Consider the following 9,768-nt stretch of genomic DNA (forward strand, 5'->3'; position numbering starts at 1 on the left):
CAAATCACAGGTCACCTCTTTGTCTGAAGTCATTTAAGGTTATCCCCCACCACCCAAGGCTAAAGAAAAGGTTAACGTCACCGCGCCGTAGCAACATTCACTAAAACTTCTTTGTCTCATGATAAACAGAAATTGTAAACTCGTTTCTTTTTTCTATTTTTGTAATACAATAAATGCACAACTACTGATTGTTACATTTATTAGTTATAAATAATACTACTACTAGCTATAATCAAAGGTAGTGGTGCCACAGAAGAAATGTCTTTCTCTATGATAATACTTACAATAGACGAGAACGAAATTTCCCACAACATAGTTTAATAAATATAAATTATAAACCATTGGTAGTAACAGAAAATCGTATTTTTATCAATAAATAACATTAATGCATTACATTCTAAGTTTCTGAAGTCAAACATTTGTGGATTTGAGGCGAGCTTCTTTATAACGCAGTTTTAATTTTTAACCATTGGTAAATTTAAATGCACAACCGGCAACCGGTTAGCGTTTCCTAAGAGTTAAAATGACGAAGAAAGATGTTCAAATTCATTTATTCATTCAGATGCGGGATGATGCATGCCTTTTAAAGATCTAGACATTTTTTTACGATAAGTAGCCTACGTTAAAAATTAAATTAGTGGTAATGCATTGCTGAAGAAAAATATTCAGTCTCATCTAATTTTTAAAATATACTTATAACTCAGCTATTTGTGTATTTAAATTTTCCTCATTATGTATATAAAATTAGGATTTCTTGGAAAGCCTAATCCATTTTAAGTAATATTTATTGACATTAATTCATTCACTAAATAATTAACAATTTTATATTTAGTAATTAAGCTCCAGAAAACGAATCCGGTGTTAAGATATTTTGATTGCATAGTTGATTCCAAAATTTAAAACGAGTACACTAAATTAATAAAGTGGATACGAAGTAGTTCTAAAATCCAACGCAATAGCGAAACAATCTGTTTTAGCATTACACACTTACGGTGAAGCAATTGGTTTATAACTAACGTTATAACTTTTTTAACATTGGCCGTAGCGTTCTAATAGATACATTTTCTTAATACATAAAAATTTGAAAATCCTTTTATAATTTCAAGAGTTGTAGCTATTTGAACCAATGTTTTAGGAGCACCTTGTAGTTAGGTAAAAAGAAAAACTATAATTTTTATTTAAAAGTAAATCATTTGTTTAAGAACATGTTTATTAAAAACATATAATTCTTTAGTAACATGTCATACATAAATATATGAGTCTTAACTGATAAATCATCTAAAACCATGACACCCCATGAAACTGTAACTCAAACACAGGGCCTACTTTTAAAAGTTTATATATTTAAATTCAGTTGTTTTATATGGGTCTGATTACAAAATGTTTCTACTTTAAATTACTAATTCCGGGTGAAATGATTAAAAACGTGTTGTGTTATATAACAGGGATACGTCTTTAAAATTAAAAATACATATTACATCCAAAGAATCGCCTGCATCACCTTCAGAATAAAAGCTCTTCCCGCAGGATCTTCATGGAATGATTTATTCGTCCGATTTATTTTTAATATTGATTGTCCGAAGAAACGTTACAACAGCTGTCTAGATTCCTCCAAGGCAAAAGGCACTAACCATGTTCTGTCAATATTGCTTACGGAAGTAACGAGTGTAACATTTCCCGAACTTGGACGGAATTGTAAAATTTAAATCTGGACCGTGGTTGGTACTCACTGGGCAGAGGGGTGCACCACAGGACCAGACCAGCCAGTGAGGCGAGAAACACCACAAAAGCACCACGGAGCACCACAGCCATCACACACCACGGTAACACCACACCACACAACAGCCGAGAGTGTTGATGACAGTGAGAGTGAAGAATGATCTACAGCAAGTACCTCCAGTGGGGAAAGTGTCTACTATTGTTGTCGATGTTACTTCCGTATCCGCTGCTGTTGCAGCTTCTGGATCTGAATCTGAGTATGGAAGAGAGGAGGGATAACTCTCCCTTTCAGCAACGCTGGAGAATTGTTGTAGCTTGGCAAAGGAGGAAGGTTCATGTCTAGTACTATTTAGTAATGATTGGCTCTTGAATTCATATTCCATTGAAGTAATACAGTATTATTTGAACAAACATTAAACTATTGTAACTTGCGAGATATAATGGTCGAAGGGTTGTGTACCAGAACTTAGTACATAAATCTCTTGCGGTACGTGATCCAAATCTATTTATGAGCGGTTATTCAGCTATAATAGCGGTCTGTCAAAGTTGGAGAGAGAGAAAAATCTGGTGTTTTCTGAGATCGACTTCTTTGGCGTATCTCTAGCCCCATTCGAGAAACAAGTTTGTGAAGTGTTTAGTGAAGTGAGATTCAATCAATATGGCCTCTCTTTTATAATGTATTACTTCCTTGTTCTAGAACTTGACCTTTATTATATTGAATACATCGATATTCACTTATATGTCACAATAAAAGTTAGTTCCTTTTTATACAAAACCAAATAAGGTTTGATGGGGATTTATTATCTAACTATTTGTTATTTTTTACCCATCGATCTGTTTTTTTTGTTAATTTGATTTATAGTTATCTTGTGACCGGTTATAATATCCATCTTGTTATTAGTTTATAGTTAATCTTGTTACTATATTATAATTATGATGTTTCCATTAAAAGAAAATCCTAACTCTAATCCTAAAAAATTATAAATGCGAAAGTGCCTTTGCTTGTTTGTTTAGCTTTCACGCATAAACTATTTAACCGATCGTACTGAAAATTTGCGTTGACATTCTTAGGGTCACTGGGACGAATATATACCTATTATTATTTTGAAAATCCCACCGGGCTATTCCCTACTGGTCTTTAAAATAGAAAAAAATCCATCAGCCTCTAAAGTTACATAATATTAATAGAAAGATCTTGTTAAATGTAATCATCTGTTTGTGTCAACGTTGATTTGTTCAGCGCAATCATATGTTTAAATTTAACCATTATTTTAAGAATAATATTTATGTTTTATAATAACTATGAATGTTTATGTGCAGGAATGTTTAGACACTCCAGATTGGCTGACTTCACTACAGTCCGAAAACATGACAATAAATGATTACTGAAACTGTGAAATAAATTTACTAAGGATTTCCTCCTTATACCGGGACTATATACTTTCAACCGGAAGCAAAAGTATGTATGTGTTTTATTTTACATCGTGACAATAATGCAAACACGAATATGGTAATAGATACATCTTTGACCGAAAGAAGATTGCAAGAGACGTAAGTAGACAGAAGTTGGCTTCTCAATCCTTAGTCTTTACATATATTATATTTATCAGTACAACGGGGTATATTCCACTAAGGCACTTGTAATATCTTAGACCGGAAGTCAACGCTTTTTGACAGAAGTAGGAATTCCTAAATCTACACAAACCCATATATCCTGCTTTATATATTCATTATTGAGTCCATAAAGCAAACTCAAATTTGGTACCGTAAACATACTTACAAAAGAAGTGAATTTGAACACCCGGAAGTAGACATTTTTGACAGAGGTAGGCTTTTTAGTCCTAAGTAGGTAAATATATTACTTTCATCGGAACAACAAGGCAAACTCAACTATGGCGCTGGTAATTTAGTTTCCAGCCAACTAATAATACTCAAAACCACGGCATATCCAGACCCCTGAGGACTGACGAAGCGGCTTCTTCCTCCGTAACTTTTTCGGCAATTCTCCTTTCAGGACGGATGCTATTGGTTTCCTGAGAGGCTGGAAGTGATGCGTGGTGCATGAGCTACGTAGTCTGTTTTACAAGTAATTCCTATATGTTAAAATTCCTTGATATTGTTTAGTTTGTTTTTGTTTTGTTTGCATACTTATTATCTATTGTTGGTTTCATTCAGATCTACTTGTAATATTTGTAAAATATGTGTTGTACCGTTGTGATAAATAAATAAAATAAATAAGTATATTAAACCTTAAGAAAATCACAGAAGCTGGAACTAAGTGGTCATTTTTTAAATCCAAAGTAGGTTTTTGAGACTTATTTGTAAATATTTGTAACCGGGAGGAAAAGGAAAACTCATATTTGGCGTCGGATATATAAATAATTTTAACTATAAATGCTCCTATACTCGCAAAAAGTAATATTAGAGTTAGTTCCTAACTTCTGATCGTCTAACTATGAACTGTACAATAATACGTACCTGATCGTATGCTTAGTTACGTTTATATCATATTATAGGTGGCCATTATAATACATCATAAATGCTTTGACTAAGCATCTATTAATATTATAAACGCGAGAGTGTCTATGTTTGTTTGTATTGATTTCACGCGTAAACTATTCAACCGATCGTTCTAAATTTTACATCGGCATTCTAAACTGCCACGATTAACTGCTAGTATGTGAATAAAAACAATATTGGTTTCAGATACCGACATTTCCTACTACTTTCCTTGTACAGTTCCTGATACACAATATTTCCGTGAAAACATCACTTAACAATTATTGGATGTTTTAACAATTGAAAGAACTAAGAGCTATCCCTCGTTAAGCATGCGCCTTCCAAAGCAAAGTAAAAATCAAGCCTTTTAGAGATCAAGGTTTGATTGTGCCCTGATGGCCACCGAGACTTGGCCTCTAGTTTCCTCTGTAGGAAGACCGGCACCGCCACCATTCATCACCAGCGTCCCCCAGCCGATGACCTTGCCCCGTGTTCTTGCCTCGCCAGATCAGGGACACTTACACGTGGCTCGACCTCACGAATTGCGCAATAATAAAGACTATGTGATCTGTGTTCCAAAAGGTCACTTTGCCATCCTCTGCCGTTTAGCCGACAAATTACTCCACGGATTGTTAAATAAAAGAAAGGTAGGAAATTCCAAAATTCCTAAGTGCAAAATCTACGGTAAATGACTCTTTTTGGATGATGAAGGACAAAAGAAGTGTATGTAAGACAATTTTGTTGGCCGAGCTCAAACTGACATAGCCAACGAAATAGTTAGCCAAATAACATACTGATAATTGAGAGAATACAGCATTTTACGTAAACTCCACTTAGGCCTACAGCTTACAAAACCATTTTCAATATACTACAGCATCTGATCAACTCTAATACGCTCCATTTCATTAAGAAAGAGGGTACTGCCGACCTTTTGGATTTTCCCGAATCCTTTGGGGTCGAACTATGGGACTTTCGTTAAAACGGTAGGTTTCTCGGTTGAGACGCTATACATCGCATAAGGGTGGTCTACCTCAACCTGTATAGCTTACCTCTCTGATAAAAACCTAACATATATTGGTGGTACAAATGTCAAAACTTCGTGAAAAGTAGATACAGTTTATAAGTGAATTATAAATGATTTTAAGTGAAAATTGTACTAAATACACTGTTCACTACACCTTTTAAATAGCTCTCTTAAACAACAAGTATTTTTTATTTAAAATTCAGTTTTATAGTTCAAAAATACTAATTTTCGTAACGTTTTCTGCATCTCAAAGTTTTAACTCCTGTATTTGCGTACGGTTTTAGTGAATTGAATTTTTACTTTTTCAATTTTTCAGTTACAAGGTGTAATTATTATTCCTACATATATCTAAGTTCTAACTGTTTCGGCTTGACAATGGCGTTATTAAACTAACCTCATTTATAGACGTCAGAACTGTAATCCGTTGTTTCCGCACCAAGTATTAAGGTTGGTTGTCTCGCATCCAGTGGGATTTTCAAGAACTTTTCAAAACCTCATGTTATGACGGCTCATTTCTCCATTGCTAAGAAAAGTTGCTTCGTCTCACCATAGAACTTAAATATCAATCTTCGTGCATGTTATCACGGGCTGATAAATAAAATTTCATTCTTTGAAGTCATCTCTATGCAATACTTGATGTAGTGAAATCCGGTATGGGTGCGTTTTACTGTCCTAAGGACCTGAGTACTGTCGTTGGCTAATTCCTGCATCGGTAACAAACTCTCCTAGATGAGTCATGAGGGTTGAGCTGAATCGCAGCCAAAAGGTCTCGTGCCTTATCATTCCTTACAGGCCTAGCGAGCTGGTTCACTTTGCTGTAGTCCGGTTATGTGTTTCTAGTTTCACGAACACGACTATGTTATCACATTTTGTTCCAAATTTATAAAATAAAACAACACGTTGTATTTAAGAAAAATATAAGTAAATTTTAAAATTTAATTAAATTTTTATTAGTGGCTTTATTTTTAAATCCTTGTGTTAAAGTGTACTTTCATATGTAAAGAATATATGGTAAAAATTTGGCTCAAATATCTCCAGTAGTTACTGAAAAAACTGTGCACAAAATATTCACAGTTACCATGGAAATAATACAACATTAGTGCTCCCCTACCGGCAAATGATAGCTGATAATCAAATCCGCAATAAGAATGTAACACACATCCATGTAAATTATTGCTATTCCAACTTCTTTGTTGTTTTCTTCTTAAATGAAGTTGCTCTTTTATTAAAGTAAAAGTGTAGTTATTTAACATGTTTTATTCTATGTTCTTTAACTAAAAACAAAAATAACTAGTCTAGTTTATTTTAGTTAAAGGCTATCTATTTAATAACTTTTATTTACAGTAAGACAAACCGTTGGCCGAGCCACATTTATACACAGACAAGTAAAATAAACCACCAGTGATTAATAAATAGTATTACAATTGCTGTGTGCAGAAGTAGATATGACAGAAATTAAGTGTAATACATCGCTGATCCTGATGTAAGTTTTATGGAAAATACTTATAAAATTTAAAGTTTAAACCGTGTAACTTTATACACTGAGAAAATTAATGCCCATTGAATTATCATTATTTATAGGTTCTAAACTCGAAAATTTACAACTTACGCCAAATATTGCTTCGTTCCCAAGAATTTATTGTTTCATCTATTCATTTAACGTCTAATCTTCATTAAGGGACATTGTAATTTCTGCCCTTTATTACGTAATTTAGGAGCATTGTAAATATTTATCTGTCATTATGAGATCTTTTAATTACCTGACTGCTAAATGAAGCATATGTATTCAAAGCATCATTCAAAAAATGTTTTTTTTACTATATACGAGAAAGTAAATATCCTTATACGATTACTTACACTAAATATTTATTTTAACTTGTGATCCTTTACTCTTAAATAATCCCAATTGAAATATAGGATAAATTAGGTAGGGCTAATGTAGATCATAAAGTGGTTTTGGAGTAGATGGAATAATAAAAAAAAACATCTAGATTAGAATGTCCATTTTAAAATATGCATTTACAGATGTAGGACAAATTTTACATAGATTATTGCATTAGAGATACCTTAATTTTTTTAATGAATGTACAGAGCAAATACAAAATGAATTCTTTTTTATTATTCCCAGTAAATTAGTCAATAAATAAATTCCTTGAAACTAAACAAAAGTCTCTTGGAAAAACAAGCCATTAGGAACAAAACTTATTGTTTTAGGTCCACTAAATTTACACGCCTAAAACTGTTCTCACTCTCACATCGATTTAGAATGAAATTTCCTTTAGTATGAGAGAGATTTAATTGCATAAATGTGCAATACAGTTATTTTTCGAAACAATAGTAAAAAGCATAGAAACATTTTAGTAGCCTACATATTTTGAAAAAGTTAAAGGTTATAAATGTATTAGTTTACGCTATTGGAGAATTTTGTACCTAACAATTCAAGTAAATACCATTGTATCTGAACACATAATTCCTGAGCTAAAAAAATATTAAACAAATTAAATAAAAGGAAAATTTATTCAGCGAATTGTAAGTCTTCTTCTGTAATTTAAATTGAAATAACGAAGTAGTTTTATTTATGAATGATTAGACTTCTTCACACTAAGTGAAGATTATTGTTACTCGTACCCTGGAGTTGATAAGCTGAGACTTTAACTAATACTGTAGAAGATGTCACATAGCCACATTCTGGTAATACTTTCTTCTGCATGTATCTAATAGATGTTCACCTTTTGCATTAATATGCCATAAGTAATATTCATACATTGCATTAATGTTGCTATATAATCCAAAATCCTTTTCATGAAACGGAAATTATAATGTATTTTAAGCGGAATGTTCAAGCATTTTAAAATTTCAATGGGTTCCAGTATGGCATTTATAACTGTAATACTTATATTGTGCAATTGCTGTATCGAGTACTATGGGAAACTACCAAACAAAACGGGTTAAACCATTTTAGCTTCATAAACTGCTTTCTTAGAATATGCCAGTTATTTTACACTACTTTGCTCACTGTTAGTATTTATGCTACTACCGAATACTGGGAAAGTAGCAGTGAGATATAGCTAAAGAAATATTTTTCTTAAAAATGTTCTATGTTTCTATCAACTGTGTACATCAGACTCAAAATTCATATGGCCGTTTAATATTTTGGAAAATATTAAGTTGATTCTATATGCTCGCTTAAGGTACATGGATAATAAAAACAGCCCACAGCGCTAATTTAACTGAGAACATACCGATGGAATTTATAGTAATCATCAATATACGGGATATGCAAGTAATTAAAAAATCAAAAAACATAAATATCTATTTAATTTCACGTTACTATTTTTGTAATATATTGTTATATGTTATTATTTATTTATACCCAATAATATATGCACTGGTCGTGATTTATGCTGCGATAAATTGTAGATAAAACCAAGATTTAAACTGCGTATTTTGTAGGGCATGAGATAGTGAGAGCAGAAACTATGATCTATGGACAATAAAAATAACTCACTGTAGGTCCTGGTCCTGGTCCTCTCTCTGAGCCTCACATCGTGTTCCTTATTCGGTAGTTCTCAGAGGTGCTGCGATTAGATTGACTTATAACTATACTACTGAACAGTTCAAAATATTGAAATTTCCCGAACTTTTCTATTATTATTTCCATGTATATAAGTAATTTAAATGTAGACTGCCGTAGGAGACATCAGCTGAGTTCTTTTAATAAAAGTGTCAATATTTTTCTTGCGCAATGGACGTTCTTATATAGACAAAACCACAAGATTTATTTGTATTTATTTTCTAGTCTAGGAGCCAGAAGCTGTCAGCCCAGAATTTCGTAAAAGTAATGACATTCTTCATCCAAAAATAAAATTGGTCTTCAGCCAACACTAGCTTTGCCTGGTAATAAAAGAAGTAACAAAATATGAATCAATATATTAATCCAAAATAATTATTTTATACAAACCTTTAAATCCAACCGTCAGACGCGTAAGTGATAGTTATATAACCGTCGGCCAACAAGATGGAACGACTAAATAAGCTATTTCCAGCCAAATTTTGTACCGATATTGTCAAACATTCTAGTTTTATATATCCAGTACATATCTTAAGTCTGATGTTATAACGGCAGTTCAAAATAGTCAAGTCAGAGACGTAATGTTGCATTTCGTTGGCAGAATCGTGTGCGCGAGGAAGTACCTCCAAGATCTGCAAATCACAGGTCACCTCTTTGTCTGAAGTCATTTAAGGTTATCCCCCACCACCCAAGGCTAAAGAAAAGGTTAACGTCACCGCGCCGTAGCAACATTCACTAAAACTTCTTTGTCTCATGATAAACAGAAATTGTAAACTCGTTTCTTTTTTCTATTTTTGTAATACAATAAATGCACAACTACTGATTGTTACATTTATTAGTTATAAATAATACTACTACTAGCTATAATCAAAGGTAGTGGTGCCACAGAAGAAATGTCTTTCTCTATGATAATACTTACAATAGACGAGAACGAAATTTCCCACAACATAGTTTA

Source organism: Homalodisca vitripennis, unplaced genomic scaffold (genome assembly GCF_021130785.1).
Source record: "Homalodisca vitripennis isolate AUS2020 unplaced genomic scaffold, UT_GWSS_2.1 ScUCBcl_213;HRSCAF=1649, whole genome shotgun sequence".
Classification (NCBI taxonomy): domain Eukaryota; kingdom Metazoa; phylum Arthropoda; class Insecta; order Hemiptera; family Cicadellidae; genus Homalodisca; species Homalodisca vitripennis.